The following is a 27,647-nucleotide window of genomic DNA, read 5'->3' on the forward strand; positions in this document are numbered from 1 at the left end:
TGGCAAACATATTTGTCCCTCAAGTTTCTCACTCCAGAAATGTGCTGACATTTCTCGATCCTATGACTCTTTATCCTGAGACAGTGATCATTATTCTCTCACAGATCAGTCTGAACTGAGATGGAAACACCTGACGTGTGACATGATGTCAGCTAAGGCCGTGGGGTCTCAGAGGGGCTTGCAGGCGTAGCCTGGGCTTATCTCACTTGTTTTCAGTTCGTTTTGTACATTTTAGTCATCGTTGCTTCGGTTCTTGCTTCTGACCAGTTGTTAGCCAGTGAGTCAGCAGATTCACAGTGACATCACAAAATCTGGCTTTAAAAACGCCAAAATCAAAACACCAGTGTCCTGCTGTGCACCAGTACAGTAGGAGACTGGGACTGATTTAAAACAGCAAACGGCTGGTGCCTTTACTTTTTTAAATATCTGTCATCACATCATGAAGGAGGTATGACTGCACTGCACGGCTACATGTAAGTGTCGTGTAAAAAGATGAGAGAGCACGATGTCAGCGTCCAGCTTGGCTGTACTCTCTCCACCCTCCAGCATCGGCATGCTGTCAAGTGCACCTTCAGGTGGAGCCTTAAAAACAGCTCTGAGTCAAACAGCTGAGACAGCAACTCATTGTGATGGGCTGTAAGTGTGTGTGTGTCTGTGAGTGTGTCCAAAGTAAACAGTAATTACTGTGCTGCTGTAGCCACACTCCTCCTGTGTGTCACAATGAAACCATGCAATCATCCCCCATCCTCCCTTCTTCATGTCTCTCCCTCGTTTATTGTCCCCCTCCTCCCTCGCTCCCCCATCCTCTCCCACTTGTCTGTTACAATTTAGAGGGAGTGAGACAGTGTTTCTCGATATCCTGTAGAGACGACAGCGCCCTCACATGAGCAGGACGTCGCTACAGTGTGAACGTTGCGCTGTTACACGATGCATGCACAGCTCAGCATGCAGGCAGGTGTCTAAGCACACTGGTGCTGAGAACGCTGCTCACCCTGAGTTGTCTCTAACGAGGAACTGTGCCCGTTCTTATTATAACTGTACTTACTCACAGAGAGTTGCTATTTCAAAGCTAATGCTAGCTAGAATCCACTAGTCTGTATCGACCTTCTGGCTCTCAGCACAACGCAGACCAACAAAGTGTCTTCATGAAGACAGAAAGCAGAAAGCTGCATGGGATCATTCAGCATATTAGCGAGCTGAGGTCAGTGTTGGCTTTGCGTTCAGCGCTGAATCCTACTGCACGTCTTTGGCCGCAATAAAACTGACATTTTTTAATTTTTTGGACATTTAGACAAAAGATGCTGTGAGATGAGACGGACAGCACAACGACCTCTGAGAGCTTTTATCTTGTTTCCAGCAAACTCCAACGACGCCACGCCCTGTAACCAGCTGGCAAACACTACAAATCATTACAGACGGGAGGGGCCTAAACCTCTCTCCCACAGCGTTAAATAACAGACGAGAGCAGAAAGATGACTTCCTAACGCTAACATAGACAGCCCCTCCCAGACCTGAAACTGTAGAGCCAGTGTTCAGGCTTGTATGTCTGAGGATACAAAGGCCCATCTCCCTCTAGGACGCAGCAGGGCGGCCTCAGACAGCGAATGTCAGGCTCCTTCTGGACGTCTGCTTGCCCTCCAGTTTTCTGTGATTGAATTGCACTATGCAGCAACAATGCAGAGTCTGAGTGCTCTTAACAAACTCATAAGCACACTAGGACTAAAGAGACGAAAGGAAAGGAGAAGGAGGGAAAAAGGTGAGGACACCAGAAGGATACAGGAGAGGCAGAGAGAAAGGGAACAAGTGGAGAACGACACAAAGTGAGAAGAGATAAGTGGAAATGAGGCAAGGAGGAAGGAGACAAGGAAATGAATGAAGAGGAGGTGAGTAAACAGGGGAATGACAAAAGGAAACTGAAAGTGAAAAAAGGAGAAAAAGAAATGAAATGAAGAGAGCGATGAGAGGAGACGAGTTCAAAAGGAGGGAAGAGGAGACAGAGGGTTCCAGTCCTTCATGACTTCACCAACAGCTGCTGTCTTAGTGCCCTTGAGCAAAATGCTGCATCTGTACTGGCCAGTTCCAACTGTGGCAGCGCAACAACTGGTCTGCTGCCATAACAGAGCAACAACAGAAAAGCCTTTACAGACCCCTCCAGCTCCAGTGCATTCAATGTGGCTCGTTCCCACGGCTCTATATCAGGACATCAAACACACACACACACGCACACACACACACGCACACTCACAGAGGACGGTATTTTTAGGCCTGCTTGTTGGGTTTGTTGGGTTTCTGTGAAGCGAAGCTATAAATCAGGTCCAGAGAAACGCAGCAGTGAGTAAATCCGGGTGGGACTCGTTCCTCTGTGGTGCTTGCTGATGGTGCACTCACACTAAAAGGCTCCCTCAACAGCTTCAAACGCACAGCGCTGTCTAATTACCACACTTACAAGCACAGTTCACTTTTTCTTGAGATATTTCAGTCAGGGCCGGGTCGGTCCAGAGAAGATGCACATCTGAAACTGCGGTCCCCGGACCTCCAGCGGTCCGCGAGTCATAGCTTGTGCATCATCCAGGGTTGAGCCAATTAGGACACTGGACAAATATTTTAATCAAGCAATGCAAAAACCAAACCAGCTAAAATTAGAAACAGTTACCTCGAGTTTTGCTTCCATCAGAACGATGATTGAAGAGTTTTATCAGCGGGGCGGGTGGTCCTAGGAAAGTCTTTATCCCCAGTAAGGGGTCCCTGGGCTAGGGTAGCTTAAATAGTTCACCCTATACAAGAGCTTCCAGTTTGATGGGTTTGATCATGGACAAATGCAAACGGTATCACTAAAGTCTAGAGTCAAAGCTGATTCAAAGCAAACAGAGGTGATGCTTCCGTCTCAAATCCAGGATCTTTGAGCAGATTTGTTCGAGTCATGTTTTCGGGATGTCTCTTCCTCACTTCCTCTCTTAACTTTGCCTCTAACATTTCTGCCAAAGAGGATCGTGCTGACGATGAGATCAGTGTGAATGATTTTACACTGTGTGTGTGTGTGTCAGAGTCTAACGCTGGTTCTGTAGTGAGGCTCTCCCACAATGCTGCCTTCATATGACAGACGTGTATACTGGGAGTCTCCCAGTTTGTCTAACATGGAAACCAGCCATGTTTCAGCTGTGAGTTAGCATCATTTACTACAGTGAAGGTTAAATACGAGGCATCGGGCACAGCTGTGAGTCAGACTGATGCGAGCCAGGCTTCCTGTGATCCACACACGTTTACCCCAGAGTGTGGGGAAGGATGCTTTCTGTTTACTCTGGTTCTATGTGCATCGTTGTGATGGTGCCAGAGTCGTCTGCAGCTCTGCTAACAGCACAGGAAGCACACTCAGAGTCATTAGTTCACAACACTCAGCAGCGCGGTGAGGCGACATGATGATTATTAGCCTCGCTCTCCTTTCAAAAGCTCCCTCACAGCTCGGAGGTCATTTTAAAACTCGCTACCATGACAACATGTAAACAAATATCTAATCAACAAACGGCAGCAGCTCAGGCATCGTTGTTGGTGTCAGATGGTCTGAGATTTCAGGTCCCTCGTTAGCACCACAGGGCAGAGGAGACTTGGTAGACAGGTCTGAGCTAAAAGGAAGTAACTTTAACACTCAGTACGACCACAGCATGAAGAAGAGCCTCTCTGCATGCGCAACACGTCCACACCACACTCACAGCTAAAAATTCACAGACTCACCAAAACTGGACAACAGAAGATTGAAAATGTTTCCTGGTGTGATGCGTCTGAATTTCTGCTGTGACATTTGTCCAGTAAGACCAGCATGGACTCATCCCGTCCATGCTGCTGGTGGTGTGGGGATGTCGTCGATGGCCACGTCCACCCACAGACACACGTCGTTTTTCTATCGATCCAGCTAATATTATTAGATAAGACGTTTTCGTTGCTATGCAGACGACACCAGCTGCTATCTGGATGAGGCCGAGGGGTTTCTGACACAACCCCAGAAGGGAATCTGTGTCTCCAGCTGCAATCGAACAAGTGAATACGTTCACCTCTACACCAGTGGCTCCCCAGTTTCCTACTTTAACCTCTGCTCACCTCTTGGACTCTCATCTCATCCGGACTCTGACCTGAATAAATACAAACTGAGTTACAAATGTTAGAAACAATAAAACAGCTGGTGTGAGCAGCTTTGATCAGGGTGTATTTGTAGGTTAAACCAAATGACTAGTATGTAGGGTTTTTTTTAACAATGAAATTAGTTTTTTATTTCAGTTTCAGCAGGAAAGGCCATCCGTCCATCAGGGGGACGTTCTGTCACCGATGTCATTCGCCTCATTCAGCCATCTTTAACTTTGTTACATCATCACCAGCTCAAACAGGATGCAGGAAATTACCCCGAAAGACCAAAAAGGCCATCCTGTACTTCCTGTGCTTTGTAAAAAGGTCACTAATAATATAACACACATTGTTTGATTCTCTTAGCAACGTACAAAAGCAACAGCAGATTACATCAGCAGATTTCACGTAAATACAGTTTCCAGAGTGTAATTTCTGCACAGCACAGGTTTAGCTCATATCACACAGGAAGAAGGATGGTGGGAGGCAGAGGAAGCAGAGGACGAGCGGGGGGGCCGCCTGCTGATCCAGCACAATGATATCACTTCCCCCGAGACCCACAGCAGGCATTACATCATTTCCTTTCTGTTTCCCTGCTTCGTATCGACACCTGCTTCTGTTTCTCAAGGAAGGGAGATGAGATGAATCCGGAGAAAGAGTGGGAGGTGGAGAGAGCGAGTGCTGTGCTGCTGCAGCCTTTCTGCTGGCTTACACTGCGTATCACAGCCAGAGACACATGTTACGCAGTGGCCACTGTGTCTGCAGGTGTCGTGCTGGAGGACAAACCCTGTGTCACAGAAACAGAGACAAGCAAACGGACACGTGTGCGCATGTGTGTGGTGGAAATGATGGTGAGCGTCCGAACCTCAAGACCCAGCAGATCCCCAACAGGGCTCAGCTGCAGCCATGTAACATGATACTGCACACACACACACGCACGCATGCACGCGCATGCACACACACACACACATGCACGCACGCACGCACGCACACACGCACGCGCACGCGCACATGCACATGCGCGCATGCGCACACGCGCGCGCAAACACACACGCAAACACACACACGCACATGCACACACGCACATGCGCGCATGCACACACACACGCACGCACACACACACACGCACATGCACACACGCACATGCGCGCATGCACACACACACACGCACGCACGCACGCACGCGCACACACACGCAAACACACACACGCACATGCACACACGCACATGCGCGCATGCACACACACACACACGCACACGCACACACACACACGCACACACACACACGCACACACACACACACACGCACATGCACACACACACACGCACATGCACATGCACGCACACAAAGAACAAATGAGATCTATTTTTGCTCCCATAGAAACAAACAGGAGGCAGCAGGAAGTTGATTCTACTGTACGACTGAGTAAGTGCACACTCGCTGCCCTGAGTAATTCGCCTGCACACAAGCAGGCTGAAAGCTGAGGTGAGAATACAGGCACAGTGACACTACAACAACATGACCAACACAGACAACCCGACCCTGCAAAGACACAAAGCTGTGTTCCTGTAGTTTATCGTTTTTGGCTTAAAGAACTCACAACAGGACGAAAACATGAAAAACCTTTTACTCTTGCATGCTTTCACCCACCGTATGTGGAGTTTGTACGTCAGACACCACGTGGTGAGACAACCGTTATAGTTCCACTTGTTATATTCAGGATGTTGTAGGTCTTCACCTGTGCTCTGATGAACCTGCATGCAGCTGAATATTATCCAGTTAAATGTTGTGCTGGGTGCTGTTCCCACATCTCTGCTACCTTTGAGTTTTCTAAATATTTGTGGTTTGAAAAACAAAAAAAGAGGAGAATTTAAAAACCCGCCTTTAGTTACAGCATTCACAAGATTTCCTAACAACTTGACTTCTGCCCTTGACTTTGAAAGATTTGTATTAGTTATGGAGTGACTTTAAAAATCCTGCGTGCATATGAGCTGAGCCTGTAGAAGATGACATGCAGAGCTTTTCTAACGTTTGATCATGTGATCGGTCACAGCTGCCTGATGTTTGTAAACAGTCATCACACGGGCACCGGTGTGGTCTCATCTGTTCTCACAGAGCGCACAGATGCATATACTCGCAGTGCACTGGGATTCATACTTTACATACGCTAGTTCACATCTATATTAAAAAGAATTGAAATAAACACTATTGATCTAACTTCACTCATGTATTTTGACACAAACCACTCCCTCACAACCACACACTGTGTGTGGGTCATACCACACTTTGATATGTCACCAGTGTGGTACACATGTGTGTGCAGCAGTGGGTTCATTTAGACTTGTGTGAAACTACAGATATCAGAGCAGCAGCCTCATAATGAACACGCTGTGTGATCTCAGGGCTCCTAAACCGCACGCACACACACACACACACACACACACACACACACACACACACGCACACACACACACCTCATGCTCTAGGAGGAGTTCACAGATTTATACCACCAGCTAGGGCTGTTCGATACAACGATATATATCAGATGACGATATAAAAACATCGTTTCATTTCACACTATTGTTTGTTTCGTGGTGTCGCAAAATAAACTGTTTACAGCAATATGTTTTCATGTTCTGATGTCACTGTAGTTATTATTAATTTCTTAAAGTTCTCTCTTTCTCCTATATTTAATATAACCACACTACGGACGGACAAGCGCCTGTTTTTATGCAACAATGACGGTAAAACCATCGCATGTCCACTTCCAGAATAAAGCTCAAGATCCTGTTGAGACTTTTCAAAATAAACTGAATCACGTGAAAGAGCAGATTATTTACAGATGAGAAGTAAAAAAGAGCCGCCAGGTGCTAAAAAATAAAAATAAAGACTCCAACATTAGAACAGGCTTTTCCCCGCAGCACGCCGTGTAATAAATATAAAGAAACCGTTACAGCTTCTGTCTAAAAATGTATCGTTTCATGCATCAGTTAAAACACTCGACTCCAGCTACATGACGCCCAGCTGGAAACACTTCACGCAAGTCGAGCTGCCCGAGATTCACAGAACTTACAGAAAATGTTACATTTTTGTGATTTATATTGTTATCGGACGATAGATGTTTTATATCAGGACATGAGATTCTGGTCACAGCCCTGCCACCAGCACTCAGAACTGGCTGTGGGTGAAGGCTGGAGCCACTCACTACAGAGCTGTTCAGTTGTCCACAGAGCTCACAGTGGAGTCTACTCTCCTGGAGTACTCAAAGCAGGTGTGGGACTGCTGTTCCCTTTTTTATTTTGGAAATCACGACAGAACTTTGCACCATCAGTTGGACGCCACCCACTTACCCTTAACACAAATTTTAAGATCAACTATGAGACTGCAGTTCAAAGACTTTTGGACATGTGACAGAAACAGAGAGGAGTACTTTGGGCTGCTCCCTCACTCACGAGGGGCTGCACAGTTTTTTATCCTTCCTGATGAAACAGGGTCTGAACTGGAGCTGGTGTACATGTGTGGAGCAGCACTCTACAGAGGCAGCAGGCAGAGGGGAGTCTGTCTCTGCTGATGTGACGCTGATGGCTGCAGAGGACGGTTGGACCATGTGCCTGCAGCCTGTTGTAGCAGCTCTTCTATTTGTTTTTATTTTTTCTAGAAATCATTTTCTAAATCACTTTTCTTAACAGCTGTGTGAAGTGAACCATTCAAACCAGTCAGCACATGCATGTGTCCGTGATTCAAAGGGCTCACGTGCTTTCAGGCCAGTTACCTTTGGTCTGCTAACAGCTCAGTCCAGCTGGAGCGCAGCACAGTGATGATCCAGTCAGCCTGCAGACACAGACAGAAAAGGCATCAAGTACAAGAGCAGACTTCCCTCACATGGACAGAGACTCACATGTTGTTGAAAGCACGCTGGTCCTGTCACAGCTGGCTGTGGGTGTGTGGGACCTGCTTACAGCCTGAATGTGGTGCAGAGGAGAGCAGCGTCACTACAGAGAAGACCTTTGGCTTAGAGAGCCCGACCAGCTCCGCTACATGCGATAACACACACACACACACAGTGGCTGTCTACACACCTGATATGTTGTCAGCAGGTGGCGCTAGTGTGTGCATCTACCGTGCTGAGTGTAGCCTGTGTGTGACCTAAAAATAACTGACAGGCCCCAACATTTGAAGACCCTGCTGCAGGCTCCGTCCACGCTCCGGCCTCCATCTTCACCCTGTGAGCCTCTGTGCGAACCTGCTGAACCAGCCACAGCATCACTGGGCTCCTCAGACCCAGTCGTGCTGTGATCGGGCCTCACACACAAACACAACGTGTGAAACCACGTGTGTGTTCTCAGATTCACACTGCTCACCTGTCACATGGATGTGTGTGTGTGTGTGTGTGTGTGTGTGTGTGTGTGTGTGTGTGTGTGTCCACAAACTGAGTGGACAAATGTATAAAAACGTCAACACTTCACCGAACAAACCAACGCTGCGGTCGTACTTGTATAAGATCATTAGCAGCTCTCATGTGATCAGTAGCTGAAAGCTGAAGCAACAAGGAGGCTGTTGTTGGAGCGAACAAAGAGCAACACAGTGCTCACGGGCACATCAGCGGCATTCAACCCAGCAACTGTTCCCTGGGAAGCTTACATGTGGAGCGTGTCTTATTTTAGTGCTGTTGGCACAGTTACTAACAAAACAGCTCATGAACATGAATAAACAGGAAGTGTAAAACCAGCCGTCTATAGTTTAGTGTTTGTCACATGTGGAACGTTCCAGCTTGTTCATTAACCTCATTAATCTCAGGCTCACACAATCATGTCAGCTGTTACATTTGGTTATGCTGAGCCAAACCTGCTGCTCACCCCAGATGGGTTGCTGGTGACCAGGTAAATGTAAAGAGGTTAATCCCCTCCCACTGCCGTAGGGTAAGTTAACTCTGATGTCCACGTCCTCATCGATGATGACATGTAATGCTAACAGTACGCTATGAATGAGGAGGAGCCCTTTACTAACGCTCAACAATGTTTCCCCATCAGCAGTGTTACATGACTCCACCAGTCACATCGACCTAGAGACCAGTTAGCCAGCAAATAGTTACCACTGGTCACTAGTAAACATGTGTGTTGCCTGACCAGTTGTCAAGTATTGACTGTGGCAAGCTGCTCGCAGTTCCTACACTCAACAAAGATATAAACGCAACACCTTTGTTACTGCTCCCATTCCCCATGGGATGGACGTAGAGACCTAAAATTCATTCCAGATACACAATATAACCATCCCTCCCAAACAGTGGTCACAAATCGGTCCATATGTGTGGTAGTGGGCACATCTGCTATATTGAGATAATCCATCCCACCTCACAGGTGTGCCACATCAGGATGCTGATCTGACATCATGAGTAGTGCACAGGTGTACCTCAGACTGCCCACAACAAAAGGCCACCCTGGAATGTGCAGTTTTTTGCGCTATTGGGGGTCTGGGGACCCAGAACCGGTCAGTATCTGGTGTGACCACCATTTGCCTCATGCAGTGCAACACATCGTCGCATGGAGTCTATCAGATTGTCAATTGTGGCCTGTGGAATGTTGGTCCACTCCACTTCAATGGCTGTGCGAGGTTGTTGGATATTCGTGGGAACTGGTACACGCTGTCGTATACGCCGGTCAAGCACATCCCGAACATGCTCAATGGGTGACATGTCCGGTGAGTATGCTGGCCATGCAAGAACTGGGACATTCTCAGCTGCCATCTGCCCTGAACAATGTGAACCATGATTCATCCGTGAAGCGCACACCTCTCCAACGTGCCAGACGCCATCGAATGTGAGCATTTGCCCACACAAGTCTGTTACGGCGACGAGCTGGAGTCAGGTCAAGACCCCGATGAGGACGACGGGCATGCAGTTGAGCGTCCCTGAGACGGTTTCTGACAGTTTGTGCAGAAATTGTTTGGTTGTGCAAACCAATTGTTCCAGCAGCTGTCTGGGTGGCTGGTCTCAGACGATCTTGGAGGTGAACCTGCTGGATGTGGAGGTCCTGGGCTGGTGTGGTTACACGAGGTCTGCGGTTGTGAGGCCGGTTGGATGTGCTGCCATATTCTCTGAAACGCCTGTGGAGACGGCTTATGGTTGAGAAATGAACATTCAATGCACGGGCGACAGATCTGGTTGACATTCCTGCTGTCAGCATGCCAATTGCACGCTCCCTCATTGCTTGTGGCATCTGTGGCATTTTGCTGTGAGACAAAACTGCACATTCCAGGGTGGCCTTTTGTTGTGGGCAGTCTGAGGTACACCTGTGCACTACTCATGATGTCAGATCAGCATCCTGATGTGGCACACCTGTGAGGTGGGATGGATTATCTCAATATGGCAGATGTGCCCACTACCACACATTTGGACTGATTTGTGACCACTGTTTGGGAGGGATGGTTATATTGTGTATCTGGAATGAATTTTAGGTCTCTACGTCCATCCCATGGGGAATGGGAGCAGTAACAAAGGTGTTGCGTTTATATTTTTGTTGAGTGTAGGTGAAACTGACTGAAAAGAGGTCTGGTGGTGGCTGTAGCTCAGGTGGCAGAGCAGGTCAGCCACTAATCAGAAGGTCGGTGGTTCGATCCCAGGCTGCCTCCTGGCTGCATGCAAGGGCAAGATACTAACCCCGTGTTTACCTACTGGTGGTGGTCAGAGGGCCCGGTGGCGCCAGTGTCCGGCAGCCTCGCCTCTGTCAGTGCGCCCCAGGGCAGCTGTGGCTACAACGTAGCTGCCATCACCAGTGTGTGAATGGGTGGATGACTGGATATGTAAAGTGCTTTGGGGTCCTTAGGGACTGAGTAAAGCGCTATACAAATGCAGGCCATTTATCAAAATACACCTCACAGCTGCTCCGGTCACCAGCAGATTCTGGTCGTCTACTTTACTTATCGAGCGCTCGCAGACGAGTCGGCAACTTCCATCTCATCTACAGGTCAGTAACCTCCCAGCAATGAAACAATCAGAGGGTTGTTTTTGGAGCACAACAGTCACAGCGAGTCGCTCGGAAGTCGAGACAACTTTTATCCTAGATTTAAACACTTCTCTCCGGATGAGAAGGATGTTTTGATGAAAAGCATGTCTATAATATCCTACAGCAAGCACCGAGTGTTGGGCAGTGCTCTCTGCCACCATCCTCAAAACACCAGCTGAGGTCATATCGTTTGGAAAAAGGTGTTCAAACTTCAGCGTGTAGTCAAGCTGTTCTGAACACAAAGACACTTTTAGTCTGTGTGCTGAGAAGAATGGGAGCATGTGAGAGACTGACAGAGGGGAGTAACTCGGTCAGTCTCACAACATGGGGATATAACAAAGGCTGAGGCCAAAGCATCCCCCTGTACTGTTAATCTGCCAGCATAAGAGTCACTCAACAGTGAGTGAACCAGCATTCAGTCATTCAGCCATCTAACAGGAAGTGTTACCCAGTTTTTTAAAGCTATATGACATTGTAGATAATCCACTGTGTAAACCCATGGGAGTGATGCACAGTACACTGGTGTGGGACTGTTTAAAGGGTTCAACAAATCAAACAGTTCAGTCTGGATGACCTTTGGCTTTCGTGTGCTCTTCCTTAAAGTGGTAACCTCAGCTGCACACCCATGTTTGTGCCGTATCACTTGGCATTCATATCTTTCAGGAATTAAAAACTGATGTGTCGTTTAAAACAGTTCCCCATCCTGCTGTGTTGCAATTGGAAAGCATTAGAAAGCATTAGCCAATAACAGTGTTTCCAAACAGCTCATTTAAAGTCTGGAACATGGACGTCTCTAAAGACTCCTTCTTTGTGATGCTCTGCCGTTGCTCCAGCTGACTTCAATAGTTTGTGGGTTTTTCCACTCATCATTCTGTTTACTCATTTATTTATTCTTTGGCTTGAATAGTTTTCATACATGTCATATTTCCATTGCATCGCCAAACATCAGTCCATTCCCACCAACAGCCGTGCATCGTCTCCACCATGTTTGGCAGATGAACAGATCCTGAGACCTTTTTTGGTGTTTTTCCAAATTCATCCACAGATTCTCTTCCACAGATGTAAAGTATATGTTGGCGTTCCTGCCCTCACTGTGATTCGTCTGTTACGTCCCGTTTCTCATGACGACCTCCCTGACGTACGTGGACCTCACGCTGACACTTAAAGACGGAACCACCTGAAAATCAGTCGTATAAATATCTTGTTCTACTCCCACCAGCACAAAGCAGAACATGTACCTGACAGTTTTCTGTTGGGGACTTCAAAACACTGACAGGTGCAGAGGCAAAGGTTAAACAACACTGTGTTACCAACCTATGGCCGTGAAGGGATCGCTAATATGCTTGTAATATTAAAGCTCTGCCTCTCCTGATTGGTTACTCCCGGCTGCCAAACGGGCCCCATTAAAAAGTCTTATGAAACATGGGCAGAGGCTTTATGCTCTCTGGAAACAATGGCGTTACTACTTCAGTCATAATAGGACTTTATTATAAACCTTATTACTTTAAGAGGACTTAATAGTTTGATGTTATGAATGCAGAGCAGAGAGGAACTGAAACACTCCTAATGCAGGACTTCTTCCTCCAGTCTTCCTCAAACATCCTCAGGACTGAGGCTCCGCCCACTGGATTCTGATGATGCAGCATGTTTGTACGTGACCCATTAGTGAGTCACGTTCAAAACAACAACGCTGTTATTAGAGATGTGCTGCAGGTTCAGGAGTGTTGTAGTAGCTGGGGTGACCGTCTCATGGTTAGGATACATCAGTAAAGCTGATCGGACTTTGTTGAAGGATGTCAAACACACACTGAGCTACAAATACAAGCATAACACACAGAATCACAGCAGACAGACTTGAAATGCCAGAGGTCGGCTCAGACCCAGCAGCTGCCAGGCTGCTAATGCTCTCAGAGACTGTTTGAATACTAAACTGATTACATTAATCTTGGAGCGTACTTTGACACTGTGCTGAATGTAGAAATCTCTCTGCTGTTCACGTTTAAATGTGTGTGTGAAGAAGTTTAAAGTCATTTATAAGGAAAGCTGCCACTGTCAGGGCGACAGCCACTAGCTGAAGGATTTCTTTGTACATGTGTACAACATGTGTAAGCAGCTCCCTGACGTCCTGCGTCTGCCTCCTCTCACTGTTACTGCTTTTTGATATTGATGTTTGACAATCACGTCATAATTCAAAAACATCATCAAGCCAGCTGTTCGTCCAAGCAGTCGGAGCAGTTCTGAGACATTGTGACAAAGGGACAGACGCACAACACAAAAATGTGAAACCAGAGGAAAAAGCGAGCTGGCTCTTCTAGCAGCTACACAAATGTTCACTCCACATCTAATCAGTTCATGCAGTGAAATGCATGACTTTGACAAGTATTCCAAGAAAATAAGAGCAAAGCTAATAAACACATTGTGCAGGTCGACAGCTCATTTCCAGACCATCGTGTGCCGTTCCTCAGAAAATCCCTGACACACAGACTCTAACGCTATTTGGAAAGAGTGCAAGTTTGAACTAGTCCAGCTGTGGAGGTTAGACTTCATTAGGCCTTTATGAATCACAGGGACCTGCAAGGACCTAAGATGTGTCATTAGACAGCGGCTCTATGTCAATGCTGGCATGCCCTCCACAAAGACACCGCACTACACACTTCAAAGAAGCCAAACACAATGACAGCTGACGTGTGGCGCGTGCAGCTGTTGGTGTCCAACCAAGAATAATCCCTGCTTTGGGTTTAGGGACTCGGGAGTGTCAGCAAGCATCCTCGTAGCTATAAAAACACCAGTGTGCGTGTGACGTGTTTGAAAGTGAGAAGCTGGGCTGGTAGAAACCCCCAACGCACCTATTTAGAGCAGCGCAGACGAGCACACATGCCCCATTGGCTGCGTGCCATTTTTTTCCTTAAATCGTTATTCAGATGGGTACGCGCTGCCAGAGGGCACATCCAATCAGACAGAAGGAAACTGGAAACATTCAAAGTTTTTTTAAACATCACATAAACATGGATGAAAAATCATTTTGCCGCTGGATTAAAATGACACACATGGATTTACTTTTCTGATTTTCTAACTGCTGTTGCAAAATATCAAGATTCCTGGAAGTAAGCCGACACCTGCACTGCAGGAAACCCTGTTCTTGTGTCAGGGTATTATTTCCTCTACATCCAATATGGCTGCTGACACAGCAAACAGTATTTCCTCAGTGCCACAGTGTCATTTCTCCACTGGTGACCATCGGCACAAGCGCAGCACCTGTTGCCGTTTTAGCTAGCTGTCATATCAAGTCTGAAATATTCCAGCGGGCACTTTCTTAACTAGAATCTGTGTCGGCACAGTTTGAATGAGGACAGAAAAGTTTGTCCCAAGTCACAGTTTTCACTCACGCATGCGGTAACCCCCCTTGCGTGGAGGACAGAGCCACCTCAGTGTACATCCAGGCACTGCAATCTGAAGGCCGGCTGCTGACTGTGACAGCCTGCTGATGCAGAGCTGAACGGTTTTAGATTTACCAACGTAGCACTGTTCAAGAAGTCCTACAGTGATGCTGCAGTGGTCACACTGCAGCTGTCAGGGAGATTCACAGCACTCGCTATGCTGCAAACACAGAGTCAACACCTCAGGCACTTAATGCAATGTCACTGAGCTGCTGGGTTAAACTGCTGCTGGGAGGAAGAAGAGCAAAGAAGGAGGTCAGCAAGCCTGCCTGGGCAGACTACTCCACAACAGGAAGAAAGGATTTGGACTGCTCATGTTTGACCTCAGAATTAGATTGATTTTATTTTTTTGCAGTCAGAGATCGACTGAAAGCAGCTGCAGCGACTAACTAGTTGCCAAGACACTGAGGCTACGTCCACACTGTTTTCTCTCCGTTTTGGCCTCCCATCCACACTGAGACGCCGTTTTCCTCAAGGAAAAACGCAGTGTTTTGAAAACGCACACATTTCAGAACGGAGCTGCTGTCGCAGTGTGGAGACTCGAAAACGCAGACTTTCTAAAACGATGACGCATTTTAGTCATGTGATGCAGTCATGTGACCAATTAAACAAAGATAGCGAAGGGCGTTATACAGCGGTTGTTTTGATTGCTCTCAATTTTGACCCTAAAAAGGATTAATATCACTTTGTAAATGACCAGATAGCTTTTCTTCAAATTCTTTAATTCTCACTCACTTTTGCGCAGGACTGGAACGTAAACGTTTCCGGCCGTTGCAATGTGGACGCACAACGACTGAAAACGCTAGTGTGGACGCGGAGCGTTCTCAGACAAAAACGCTGTTTTCAAATCTATCCGGGCTAGTGTGGACGTAGCTAGAGCAGGGCGATATGACCAAAAATATTCATCACAATATACGTTTGAAAATTTGCGATAACGATATAACTGACGATATAATTGACACGAGACAAAATACTTTACAACTCCACAACTTTATTAGTGCAAAAAAACAAACAAACATCAATGTATTTTCACTTAAACAAGCAGCTGTTTTTATCTGCATTAAAGTTATAAAAACGTAACAGTGCAAACTCCTCGCTGACAGTTTAACCAAAAGGCATTTCCAGTGGAAACTGGCCGACACATCCTCAGCATAACCATGTATAACATCCACAAAACTTACAAAGAGCTTATACACACACAATACGGTAATATCATGTTGAAGCGCAGCACGTATCACTCCGCGAGGCTCCGCCTACGATAGCCGTAATGCTCCAACAATCCATCAAGCGGTGTGGCTTCGTAGCTCAGCAAAGTCGTACTGAAACATCTGACAGATTTTCGAGCGCCGTGCACATAAAATCGTTTTGAGGTCAGTAAACACAACCAGAGTTCATACATAAGGCACACGGGATTATAAGGGGCTCTGTCGACTTTCAGAAAAATCAAAGGATTGATTTTAAATGCGCCGTATTTTCCAAACAACACGGTAATAACGACGACAAAGCTAATAATGTCAGTCAGCCAGGACAGCGGTCCCTCATTTATCGCTAGAGTTACCGTCTAAAAATAATCCAGATTGATGAAATCCACATCTTTTTTCAATTATTATATAGATGTTTACAGGCTGTAAAACTCCTCACTACACACTTTATGCACTTTTCTCAGACAGGCATGAACATTTTCACACGTTTCTCTCTTGTTTAAACTCTCAAAGTTCAAACCTTTGTAGAAAAATAAGCCCAGTGTTATAGAATGAAACCAAAGGCACCCGCAGGTGACGACGTTTCGTCGACATTGTTGTGTTTGTTGGGGAGAAAACTTCAGAGTCACGCTGCTGCTGATCAAAGATTGATGTAAATTTGACACGCTGAACACATCCTGTACTGTACAGGAGACACAGCATGGAGGAGAGTGATTGACGAGGGTCTACAGCCAATCAGGACGCAAAACACAATGCACTGTTTAAAAAAAAACAAAAAATGCTCAAAGCGGCCGCATGCGCAAAAGAAGACGTCACACACAACGCGCTCTGTTTAGACCCAGACCAACAGCATTGTTTGACTGATGGCCTTAATATAAAGACTTCGGACTTTACGTTTCCCAATTTTGCTTTAAGTTATAAAGTTATTGTGTTATTTACATTTGGCCTAATAATGATGCTTATTGCTGTTTTAGAGGAGCGCTGCTTCTAGTTCTGTCAGAATCTGCAGATTATACAGAACAAATAAAATGTTCATGTTTCTCCAGCGTTGTCTTCCCAGCAGTTTCACTGACATCTACACGGGATGGTCGGGAAGCGTTCGCGATGTCTTCTCAAACAGCAGTCGCTTTCTAAAACATCAGATATGTATCGGATTCAGCACCACATACAAAGGTGACCCAGATCGGATTAAAATGATCGGATTTGTGCCGTTCACACTGTCACACCATGATCGGATATGTTTCGCACAGGGTCAAAGAAGTTGGATTTGATGCGCTTTCGCCTGCAGTGTGAACGATATTTTCACACTAGAGCGCGTCTGCTGTCACATTTTATTTGTAGTGTGAACGAGCAGACAAAAAAAATTTGTCGGATTTGATCAAAAAGTCTGAATTGAGCATCAAGACCTGCAGAGTGACGTAGCCTAACATCCATCAGTTAAATAAACAGCGTCTGAACCATGAATATGAAACTTTAACAAACAACCTGTCAGCTGCTTTTTTGGAAAACAGAAATGTTACTTCACAGAAGGAGGACGGCCTTCACACGCACACAGACACACACACACCCACACGCATGGACACCCACGCACACACACAAACACACAAACTCGTGTAAAACCTTCATTAACAACATCACAGAATAATGCTGGACTAAAGCACAGTGTAAAGTATCACACGGTCAGAGTGACGGTTCCACAGGTGAGGACACCCTGAGTGTCCACAGCTGTGCTGACAGCCAGGACTCCAAAAACAGATCATTTTAGCTCCTATTGCGTTACAGTGTTTAAAAACGTTGCTTCTACATGTACACTGTGACACCCAAGCTAAACGTACAATAAAACTTTCCACTTCGGTCCTCAGCTGAAATGATTCCTGCCAGAAACAACAACTAGGAACCAAGGACAACCTCCTCAACATGTGAGAAAAACAGGCAAAGGGTGAAGACACCATGACCACAGCAGAGTGGGTTTTTCCCCCCCCGATTACTTTCTGTCTCTTTTTGAGACTGTACAAAGAACACACACACACACACACACACACACACACACACAAGTACAAGACGGGGAAAGGCAAGCAATACTGACCAAGTGAAAAACGTGCTCAGGCACATACAAACACAGAAGTGAGGCTTCTACAGATTCCTGCAGCTAATCGTATAATTAACAAAGCAGACACCGAATCTGACTCAGCTGAATCTACCAGAGCGGTTCAGTTCCAACAAGTTCACCGACAGGCCCCAGGCCCCGCTTCACCGCACTATCCCAGTGACCCAGGACCATGCAAAAGTCTTGAGCCCCCATTTCTTTCTGTTTTGTTAGGAAAATGTGAGACTCATTGAAATGTAGAAATGTGATATTATAGAAGATAATCGGGCAAACGCAGAGATCATGAACACTTAAAGTGCTTCAGTTTAAAGCAGTGTATAGACTTTTCAGACATATTCATTAGAGGTGGGAATCACCATACATCCCACGATACGATATTATCACAATACTTAACGCACGATACGATATTATTGCAATTTTTAAAAATATTCTGCGATATTCAGATTCTGTACATAAAGGTAAACTTTATCAATATTCATTTTATCTAATATCAAAGTCTCGCACTCAGTCTTTCTCTCATTTCAGTTTTATTGTTGACAAACTGAACGGTTTGTATTACAGTCTAGTCCAACTTAACTGAATGCAACCACCTGGTACAATTACAGCTATTCTGAACTATGCAATTTATGAAAACTATGCAGCCCCTTCAGCAACTGAAGAATTTGAAAGTAAATTAAAACAAAATATAATTTTACATTAAATAAAAAAGTTTTAAACTTAATTAAAATAAAACATGTCTTAAATTAAAATAAGTAAACTGTCATGTTTATTGCTGCCAAAAACAGTTAAACACATTTGGACAGTGAAGGAATGTCAGGATTCTTGCTCAGAAAAAGGATCAACATGCTCTGAAGTCAGAGCACAAAAACCTTTTTGTAACAAAATATCGATTTCTGCTGTCCCTGTATCGATACATTATTAGCAAACAAAATATCACGATGCAACACAGTATCGATTTCTTCCCCCACCCCTAATATTCATACAGGATTAGGATGATCCTGCCCACTTCACTCACACCCACGGTAACCAGTCTAACCTGACTGATTTACAGATGTCTTTAAAGTACGGGAGGAAGCCAGAGCAGAGGTTTCCTTCATTTCTGCTTTTGTCTGCAAAAGAACTTGTAACAGGTCATCTGGACGCTTTAAACAGACCAGTGAGGGATAATAGCTGCACTGTCACTGGGGCATGATGACACCTAAAGAAATGCATTAGGCCAGATGGCGGTCTTCCCTGTTTCCTCCAAACTTGTTGTTCACTAAATATGTGATCCAAATAATATGGAAACATTGATAACTGGGATTTTTTAACAAGTATAGAAATTATTTTTCCTATGACGCTTTTTTTCTTATTTTCGCTGTAAAAGTCCCGACTTGCTTGCTGTTTAGTCCGACTCCAGCCGAGATGAGTAAAAGAGAGAAAGTTAATGCTCGCCTGCAGTTTGTCTCTGCATTGCTCGGGGTCACCTGGACCCCCACCGAGGGCTGTTGACTTCCCGTCGCTCGCCGTAAGCGATGAGTCCCACACCCCTGTCTGCCAGCGCAGACCTGAGCTGAGAGCAATTATTAGAAATGACTATTAATAAGTGAACTGTTTTAAACCCTGTTAGGTGACGACCCTGACCCTGATGTTAATGCGACGGTAGTCGAGCTCGAATCCCAGCCTGGTGGAGATCAGCTGATGGGTCTGATCCTGACCGCGGTCCTCGCCACAACAGCAACCCAAAGACCACACAGTCACCCCTGCTCCTTTCCCCTTCTTCCTGCCCCTAAGCTCACAGTGGTAACCACCAACATACCCGAGTCTGTGTAGCATTATATTACACTGTATTATAAAAAGGGAATTAGAATACTGGTGATACTTTCCACCCAACCTCTTAACCTGGAATCCAGCCTACAGCCTGACACGCAGTGAAAACACGATCGCACAAACCCTAGTGCTGCTTCCAACATCAGCTTTAACCTAACCTGTTAACCCTGATCTACCAGAACCAAAGGCCTTTTGATACTGACCCAGGTACTTGTGATTATGGAGAAGACCAGCACGCACTGACTAAACCATCATAGAGACAAGCTCAATGTTACCACTGGAGCTGATGGAAATATCATGGCCCAGCACAGCACCAGTGCTCTATGCTGAGCCGCTCTGCATCAGAAGAATAAAGATGTGCTTAACAGCAAAAGAGTGCATGAAGCTGTTTTTAACATAGTGAAGAAGTTCCTGCCTGAAGACACCTACAGAGCAGCTGCTGGAGGAGGTGAACACACTCCTCTTTCATTCTTTCCATCCACACATTTTTTCAAACCAAGCGGAGGATTTGAGCTTCCAACTCCACAGTGAAAAGGCCGCCAGACTTAACTCTTGGATTTAGTTTCTCAATATTCACTGCACAGAAAAAGTCCATAATTATCAAGTTGGCTAATGCCACGAGCAGCATAGGTCTGAGCGTCGCTCCACGTCCATCCAGACAGTGTTTGGATCCACACAGAGACAGGAGGACGGCTCACATACTTTCCATCTGTGGCGGAGAGCTGCTTGGATATAAAAAGGTAGCTGCGGTTTGGTTTGGACGTGGTGCGCCTATGAGACTGTGTGTTTTCACATGTGATAGAGTGAGCACAGAAAAACAGTGGCTGTTCCAGGAGGACTGCGAGCCATAACACACAAAAGCTTCACTGCTTCCTGTACGGAAAACAGGCAGCATGGACACAGTCTTCAAACACACACAGCTCTGTCAGCAGTTACATCAAGACGACCAGCCAGCAAACCCCAAACACAAACCTATCTGTCCCTCTGCACTCTGTGCGAGCAGCTAACACACACAATCAACACAAGCTCTTCGAGTCAGACACACAAACACACACACGTGCATCGCTGCCACACACGTGCTCTCCAACGTCTTCTGCTTCAGACATGAACGGCTACGGGACACAAACACACTGCACCACTCGCTGCTGCGATTTGTTTGCCTGTGAGGAGGTAACCTCAGTCTTTCACACCATCATCATACGTGTGTGTGTGTGTGTGTGTGTGTGCGTGCGTGCGTGCGTGCGTGCGTGCATGCGTGCGTGCGTGCGTGTGTGTGTGTGTGTGTGTGTGTGTGCGCGAGAATGACAGGGAGGCTGGTGGAAGAGCGGTAGCGAGCTTAAACACCGCTGGTATCTAAAAACATTGACCGCACACAAGACGAGGGCGGAGCCAGGGTGAAGTGGGCGGAGACGGCTGTTAGAAACAGTGAAAGGAAAGATTTACAAGATGGTAGTGAGACCAGCTATGATGTGTGGGAGGTCAAACCAAGACCCCTTTATGCAGCTGGATCCAGCAGGTGGTCCACTGGGTGTACTGGGGTATCCAGTGGGTCACGTAGCCCACTCCGCAGGACAGTTTGATGCGTTTCCCTCTGACAGCGGCTTCTGATCATTTTCAGTGAATAAGTGAAAACATGTTCACTGAGTTTCAAACTAAGAGCATCAGTGCTGCTCTCTCTTTGAGCCGAGCTCTAACTCTACGAACTATCTATGACGGCCCACAGCCCACTTTGATCTGGAGTGGACCAGTGAAACCCTCCTTTGTTATATTTAACTGTTTGTCTAAACTGTTTGTTCAAAAAACCTGCTGTGACACAGAAACAAATCTGTCAGCTCGACTCTGGAAGAAATAAACGTATAAAGTTACAGAAGAACTTGTGGTAGCTCAGCGCCCACACTGCCCATGTTTGTGTTGTTCTTTGAACTGTAGTCATAAAAGCATTTTTTCACAAAGGTACAGAGGTTTTATTAGAGACACAGCTAGGTGTTTCTTTGGTACTGAACAGCAGAAATGAGGCACACTGAGGGACAGAGCTGTGCAGGAAGTGCGACCGTGATGGAAGCAACAGCCGCACTGAGAGGGAATTCTGTTTTTCAAACATGAAGTTTTGCTCTCGTTTGCTTTTGGTTCAGCAGTGACGAAATCTGGATTTTCAGAATCTGTGGGCTTTCCACACTCGGTGGGCACGTCCTGCACGTGGGAGCCGCGCTTGGCGTCTCCATTTTTCGGCGGAATCTGTTTAGCTGCTCTTTAATCGTTTGGCGTTTTAGCTTTTTGGTGGTCGTTGAAATGGCTTCAGCGGAGATTCTGACGTTTCCATGGATACACGTCTGTATTTAAATAACAGATCCGGCGGTACATCGCGTCGAACTACATGTTCTCCCTCTCACCCGCCGCACCGGGGGCAGTGGGGTTCACACAATCGAAATGCATCATGGTAGATGTAGTTCAGGGTCAACACTTTCAAGCAGCGTACAGGAAACTGATTTGAAGAAGCTCTCGCGCGTCACAAAACGAGGCGGCGGCCACATTTGGTTTGTGTTTCAAAGGAGCACAAATTGTTTCTGATGTCTGATTATTATTATTATGTTTTGCAGGTTTTTTTTAATAATGGACATTAAATAATCACTTGTGTAAAATGTTGTTTACAATGTAACAATCATGCAAAATTAATTAATTACATGTAAAATACTTAATTGTACTTCCAAGTATTACTCCTGATTTTCAGTTCTGCCCAAATCAGAAATCAAATAAAACCCTGAGAAAAAGACTCCTCACATTCATAATAGACGTGTTTCACAGGTCAGTTAAAGTGTAGCCGCCGTGTCTGTAAAACCAAACAAACCTACTGTTACCTGATGCTCAGGTCTTTCAGCCTCCACAGTGCAGACCAACGGCATGGCCCATATTTAGAACGCAGTTAAAGGAGATTGTTTAAGAGAGAAGACAAATTTCAATCAGAATGACTTTCACTTTAAGCACCTGACATTCCTGACAGAGGAGCTGCTTGGTGATGATAGGGAGACGTTTATCTGACCATCACTCACTGCATCATTCACAAGTTACAACCTGCGATCCAGTCATTCGAGCGCATTAACCTCCAGAGTTTGTTGCTGTTCTCAGTAAATCCAAGTTTCCTTGTTCCCTGTACAGAGATCTGCAGATGTGGGGAAACAGGCGGCGACGTTAACAGCAAAGCAGAAAAAGACGCGTACAGGAAGCAGTGAACCTTTTCCAGTTTTCTCTGGAATCTTCTGTAATGGAATAGTCACTGTTTTGTAAATGCAGCATTCTGTCCTGTTTGAACGTGAGCTTATTAAAACCTAAATTAGTGAAACAAATCAGTTTAACATCCATGAAAACAGGATTTATTCAGTTTAAGTTAGAAGTTAGCAGGAAGTTAGCTCGCTAGATTCCACCTAAACATGATATAGCATGTTCTGAGGGAGAGATTAAAACTGATAAACAAATGTTGGAATTTTATATATTTTATAAATACATTCAATTTAATTTTCAATTCAGTTTTATTTATTCAGCGCCAAATCACAACAACAGTCGCCTCAAGGTGCTTTACATTGTAGAGTAGATACAGAGAAAAACCCAACAATCATATGACCCCCTATGAGCAGCACTTTGGGGACAGTGGGAAGGAAAAACTCCCTTTTAACAGGAAGAAACCTCCGGCAGAACCAGGCTCAGGGAGGGGCGGGGCCATCTGCTGTGATTGGTTGGGGTGAGAGAAGGAAGACAGGATAAAGACATGCTGTGGAAGAGAGACAGAGATTAATAACAGATATGATTCAATGCAGAGAGGTGTAGAAACACCCAGTGCATCATGGGAATCCCCGGCAGCCTACGTCTATTGCAGCATAACTAAGGGAGGATTCAGGGTCACCTGGTCCAGCCCTAACTATATGCTTTAGCAAAAAGGAAAGTTTGAAGCCTAATCTTGAAAGTAGAGATAGTGTCTGTCTCCTGAATCCAAACTGGAAGCTGGTTCCACAGAAGAGGGGCCTGAAAACTGAAGGCTCTGCCTCCCATTCTACTTTTAAATACTCTAGGAACAACAAGTAGGCCTGCAGAGCGAGAGCGAAGTGCTCTAATAGGGTGATATGGTACTACAAGGTCATTAAGATAAGATGGGGCCTGATTATTTAAGACCTTGTATGTGAGGAGCAGGATTTTGAATTCTGGATTTAACAGGAAGCCAATGAAGGGAAGCCAAAACAGGAGAAATCTGCTCTCTCTTTCTAGTCCCTGTCAGGACTCTTGCTGCAGCATTTTGGATTAGCTGAAGGCTTTTCAGGGAGTTTTTTGGACATCCTGATAATAATGAATTACAGTCGTCCAGCCTGGAAGTAATAAATGCATGAACTAGTTTTTCAGCGTCACTCTGAGACAGGATATTTCTAACTTTAGAGATGTTGCACAAATGGAAGAACGCAATCTTACATATTTGTTTAATATGTGCGTTGAAGGACATGTCCTGGTCAAAAATGACTCCAAGGTTCCTCACAGTGTTACTGGAGGCCAAGGTAATGCCATCCAGAGTAAGAATCTGCTTAGATACCATATTTCTAGGCTTTTCAGGGCCGAGTACAATAACCTCAGTTTGATCTGAATTAAGAAGCAGAAAGTTAGCGGCCATCCAGGTCTTTATGTCTTTAAGACATTCCTGCAGTTTAACTCATTGGTGTGTGTTATCTGGCTTGAGCCAAATTCCACTGAATTTGGAAATTTGGAAAAATAAAGCACGTACTGAGTCACTGCAGAGATTTCTGTGCTGGAAATGACTTTACAGGGAATTATTACGATGCAGGCACATGCACATGTTTACGTGCATTTAGTTAAAACTTGTTTTGTTTGCCTGCAGAAAGCACCGACTGGTCCAGTCATTTCTCAGGGTTTAACGCTGATCCTGTTTTTACTGCGTGTCAGACTCCGCCTCCTTGTGAGGGCCATGAGCATTTTCTTGAATTTGAATCTGACGTAAAGCATTTGAATGCTTCTTGCACTGTTCCCCAGGCGAGCTTTAAAAAGAAGGAAACAATGTCAGGCTCCACTCAGTGCAATCAGAACGATAGTCCTGATCCCCAGCTGCACAGCCGGCCCCTGGATCTCCGCGAGGGTCGAGGGACATAGACGCACAAAGACGAGACGGAAACAGAAAGAGAGAGAGTGGCTTGGCAGAGTCGTGCAGCTCAGGGGATAAACATGGAAGGAAAAAAAGGAGAGAAGAAGAAATCACATTCAATTTTCCAAGAATGAGGGCTGTGCAGTAATACAGCAACAGCAGCCTGCATCTGTCTCCACATCTGTGTGGGATTAAAGAGACGCAGCGGTGCTGAACTTCAGCGTTTGCTGCAGATGACTACATACATCTGCAAACGTCACACACATCCATACCAACACTTCGCTGTCCACGTGTCTCACATTATAGGACAGTACAGGACATGCTGCTGTGCTGCATTGCTGTGGGGCAACCATAGTTCAGGGGGTTGGGAAGCTCAACCGGAAGGTCGCCGGTTCGATCCCCCAGCTCTCTCTGTCCTGGTCGTTGTGTCCTTGGGCAAGACACTTTACCCTACAGCCTATTGGTGTTGGCCAGAGGGGCCGATGGCGCGATATGGCAGCTTCTGTCAGTCTGCCCCAGGGCAGCTGTGGCTACACCTGTAGCTGCCTCCACCAGTGTGTGAATGTGAGAGTGAATGAATAGTGGCATTGTAAAGCGCTTTGGGTGCCTTGAAAAGCGCTATATAAATCCACTCCATTATTATTATTTAGAAGCCACAGCTTTATAATAAATAAGCACCGAGCTGTCAGATGCAGGGGTTGGAACCATTTAAACTCCAGAATATAAAAAAGAAAGCATTTTTGTTCTTGATGCTCGAGTTGGATTTGTTGACATCTGTGGCTGACGGCAGCATCACGGTGGATAAAGACCAGTGGAGACGGGCTGTCGTTGTCACAGAAGTACTGAAACCTTTTGGAAACTCAGCTGCTGCAGCTTCACTTTCTTGCTAAGATACCTCAGACAGCTAACCATTGCTTTCCACAGCAACATGTCCTGAGCTTCCTGTGTCAGGTGTTTCATACCATTTTAATGCTCAGTTATATGTGGACGTCTTTGGGTTTTACAAAAACACATTTCTAGTTGTCACATTAGAGATTGATGCAGTATTAATGTTTGAACCTTATTTGTCTTAGTTCTACTTTGATTTGTGTGAGTCTGTTTCTTCTCCAGGAGTCGTGTTGTTCAGCCACTGAAACTATGACAGGAATGTGTCTCAGACTAGGGCTGGGCAATATGACCCAAAATTCATATCTCGATATTTTTTTTAAAGCCATAAGTTAAGAACAAAAAGAGAGTTCTTAGTCACACTGTGTCCCAGATGTCACACGGGCACTTTTATTTACATACAGCGTAGATGTACATGAAGAAATTACTCAAAAATAAATTATCAGCATTTATTAAATAATCATGGTCCATAAATAAAAGAAAACAATGTTGTTTTTGTGCATAACAAAAAGCTCACAATTGTGCAGTCAAAATGTAAACTAATAGACACTGAGCATAATAACAAAGAGACAGATTTCACAGCTGCACCACGTCTCTGAACAGTTGCCACTTGTGGTCCTTATACACACACAGTACATATCACTCCGCGAGGCTCCTCCTCGGTAGCCGTAATCCTCCGACAATCCATCAAGCGGTGCAGCTCGTAGCTTAGCAAAGTCATATTAAAACATTTTTTGACAGATTGCTGAGCGCTGTGTCCCACATAAAATCGGTTCGCGGTCAGTAAGCACAACCAGAATTCATACATAAGGCGCACTGTCGAGTTTTGAGAAAATGAAAGGATTTTAGGCCATGCAGCCCCTTCGGGCTGCATGTCGTTAGCGCGGTTAGCTCGTTAGCGCGGTTAGCTCGCTAACACGTTGACGCCGTCCAGCCCCACGCACGGGGCGATCCGAGGTAACTCGCTAACGGAGATTTTCCGCTTTCATCTTGTCGCTGCCTGCAGGTGAAGCTATGGGGGAGGGGGAGTTGTGTTCAGTGAAGGAGAGGCGAGGCCGAGTAACGTTGCGTAGAGACAAAAGTGGACGAAAGAGAGGCAAACCTGCGGCTAATTATAACGTAACATAGACTATATCGATATAAACGATATTGTCACATCTTATATCTCATATGAAAATATATCGATATTTTTAAAAAACTCAATATATCGCCCAGCCCTATCTCAGACCAACAGCAGCCTTCTCTACGGCATCCCTGACCTCTGAACCTTGAGTGGCGTGTACGTGTTTCCCTTACGCACAATCCAATAAAAACCACTGAGATTTGCTAACAAGTACAGGAAGGATCATTGTACCAGTCTCTGATTTACCCGCTGGGTGTTTTCTTTACAAAGTTGTCCACTAAGGGGAGACACTGGAGACCAGAGTACTGCTACTCATCTGGATACTCCATTAATACTGTGTGTGTCTATGTGGGAGGCAGAGAAACACACACAAACAGACACACACACAGGCTGAGTCATTGCATTCAGCTGCCAGCTGCCTGTTTCAACAACAAACAGTAAAAACCATTTACTTCTACCAGTGTGCGCACACACACACACGTGCAGCTTCATCACTGCACTGCCTTCATAAATCCATATGTTCAGAGCTTAAACACTTCATGCATAACTCGGTCGTCCAACCCTCGTCTTAAACCAGCCTCAAAGTTAACGAGCAGGAAAAACCCAGCTCTTATCAGGGGTTAACGTGGAAACCCCGTGTGTGGGTTTGAAACAATATCAACCAACATCAACAACACGCACAATCACCAGTGGGTGTGGGTGTAACATTGGGGCAGATACCATCAGTGGACTGATGTCTACTTTTAGACTTGCTGTTGACAACCAGTGGAAAACAAATAGCTGAGGAGGAAGCTGCTTCCACCAAGCTGTGACCAAGCAGACAGCATGTAGCCTC

At 45.7% G+C, this 27,647-nt stretch overlaps 1 protein-coding gene across 3 annotated transcripts in view; it reads right to left on the reverse strand.

Annotated features, from left to right (window-relative positions):
• raph1a (Ras association (RalGDS/AF-6) and pleckstrin homology domains 1a) overlaps window positions 1–27,647 on the reverse strand; it is a 78,757-nt gene that overhangs the window by 35,509 nt on the left and 15,601 nt on the right. For 2 of the 3 annotated variants that reach the window (XM_076875118.1, XM_024799421.2), the window contains exon 2: window positions 7,887–7,945. The exons of the other annotated variant lie outside the window; for it this stretch is intronic. The gene's annotated coding sequence lies outside the window, so the exon portion shown is untranslated. The remainder of the gene's footprint in view (window positions 1–7,886; window positions 7,946–27,647) is intronic. 3 annotated transcript variants of the gene reach the window in all.

Source organism: Maylandia zebra, linkage group LG16 (assembly GCF_041146795.1).
Source record: "Maylandia zebra isolate NMK-2024a linkage group LG16, Mzebra_GT3a, whole genome shotgun sequence".
Classification (NCBI taxonomy): domain Eukaryota; kingdom Metazoa; phylum Chordata; class Actinopteri; order Cichliformes; family Cichlidae; genus Maylandia; species Maylandia zebra.